This window comes from Halictus rubicundus, unplaced genomic scaffold, assembly GCF_050948215.1.
Source record: "Halictus rubicundus isolate RS-2024b unplaced genomic scaffold, iyHalRubi1_principal scaffold0326, whole genome shotgun sequence".
NCBI lineage: Eukaryota > Metazoa > Arthropoda > Insecta > Hymenoptera > Halictidae > Halictus > Halictus rubicundus.
This window is the reverse complement of record NW_027488867.1, coordinates 70,297-72,500: the sequence shown is the minus strand read 5'-3', so window position 1 is coordinate 72,500 and position 2,204 is coordinate 70,297. Positions and strand designations below refer to the sequence as shown.

General features: G+C 50.1%; 1 non-coding gene across 1 annotated transcript; it reads left to right on the top strand.

The window, feature by feature from the left end:
- The first annotated feature begins 1,746 nt into the window (after positions 1-1,746).
- LOC143364195 (5.8S ribosomal RNA) lies at positions 1,747-1,901 on the top strand. Its single transcript, XR_013084028.1, has one exon. It is a non-coding gene; the product is annotated as a 5.8S ribosomal RNA (ribosomal RNA).
- Positions 1,902-2,204: the final 303 nt, after the last annotated feature.

Genomic DNA, 2,204 nt, shown 5'->3' with positions numbered 1-2,204 from the left:
CTTACGTGTGGAGGTCATAGTTACGCATGGAGTACATAGTTACTCAAAGCGTACGATTCTCCCGTCCAAAATTAAGGCGCAGAGAGCCCGCCAGACCATTTGTGCACAAACACGGCAATATATAATATATGCACTCTTTCGACAATGGGACGAAAGATCTCAATGAGAATGAAACAGAGGGTGCTTGCGTGAAGGTGGAGCATCGCATCGTTTACTTGTATTGGGGAGTGAGTGCGAAGAGCTGTACTTCGGGTCTTCGGGAATCGTCACCGACGTTCACATTGCAAACTCGAACGATCAATAGGGTGCGGTTTCCCGTCGGACGCTGAATGTTATAGCTTAACCACGAATATAGAAATACCCGTCGTTACGAATCGATGTTTTTCACCCGCCACCTGATGGATCGTGTTCTCTTTGATAAAAATACCTCGTGTCAAAGAGACGTGTATACTATAATATACGCCATTGGTCTGCCTGTGTGTAGGCTCTCCGACAATTATATGGACAATTACGGTCGCAAGAACAGGGATGTAAGCGTCGATTCGAATCCACATATCGCGCTTCCTCGGTCTTCGCCTGTGGTGTCCGAGATACGTCCATTGGAAACGGTGGTGTTGTCTCTCCTCTAGAGAAAGAGAGGACAACAACAGGGTACCTGTGGAAAACTTGCGGTGAACGCGTTGTGTTCTGTCACGAACGTCGAGGAATAGGATGAGAGAAGGACCGGCTGTGAAGCTCGCTTTTAAAGCTGCGTGAGTCTGACACCCTACTCTGTGTGGCGATAGCGCACACACGAGCGTGGGACGAATGACCGCTGCCAGAGCCGGCTGTGAGTCCCGCTCTATTTATCGAGTTCGCGTATGACATAGAGCACAAAACGTCGCCGCATGCGTGTTCGTTGACGAACACGTATATTCGAGAGGACCGGCTGCGTAGCTCGCGTAAAGCTGTGTGCGATTCTGACACTCTACTCTCTGTGTGGCGATAATACAGTGCACAAGAGCTTGGGACGAACGATCGCGCACGGCCAGAGCCGGCTGTGAAGTCCGCTAGTATCGAATAATCTTTCTCCGTGCACAATTGGAAATGTGTTTCGAGAGGACCGGCTGCGTAGCTCGCGTAAAGCTGTGTGCGATTCTGACACTCTACTCTCTGTGTGGCGATAATACAGTGCACAAGAGCTTGGGACGAACGATCGCGCACGGCCAGAGCCGGCTGTGAAGTCCGCTAGTATCGAATAATCGTTCTCCGTGCACAATTGGAAATGTGTTTCGAGAGGACCGGCTGCGTAGCTCGCGTAAAGCTGTGTGCGATTCTGACACTCTACTCTCTGTGTGGCGATAATACAGTGCACAAGAGCTTGGGACGAACGATCGCGCACGGCCAGAGCCGGCTGTGAAGTCCGTTAGTTATCGAGTTCATTCTCCAATAAGAGAGAGGAGGAGGAGAAGTGTCGGGATCCAGTATCGGGTTGTCTATGATCCCCGTCGTTTTCTGAATTCTCCTCCTGTGTTTTCCACTTTAAAGGTTTTTCAATGTATTTTCCGCCCGGCCGTCGGATACGTGTGCGCATTGCAATCGCGTACTCGCGACGGTTTCCGTTTCTACGGACGATCGTGTGTCGTCCTTAAAAACGACGCCTGAATCTCCTTCGCGCGCTGGTTGGAGCTTTCAGGTATCGGCGTTCTTATGAACCGCAGAACAAGAGACATAATTATATATTGATTATAAATCAAATTATACGATTACCCTGAACGGTGGATCACTTGGCTCGTGGGTCGATGAAGAACGCAGCTAATTGCGCGTCAACGTGTGAACTGCAGGACACATGAACATCGACATTTCGAACGCACATTGCGGTCCACGGATACAATTCCTGGACCACGCCTGGCTGAGGGTCGTTTACGTAACCAAATACTGCTTGCGTTGCTCTTGTAAGTCCCCGCCGTCGCTTACCTCTCCATGTCGAATTTTGTGGAGGGCGCAAAGAGCGTTTCTGAGTCGGGTTGCAAAGATGCTACGTACGAGCGAACGATGGACGTTTCGTCGGCGTTTGACGCGGTTCTGTGAAAATTGCAAATTTTACATTGCGTCTAACGGTCTTCGTGAGAAGAAGGAAATAGGAATGGGTATCACATTCGGACTTGCGTGAGTGTTTTGCGGCGTCGTGAGTCGTATTTTCAATACGACCGCCCGTGAACACC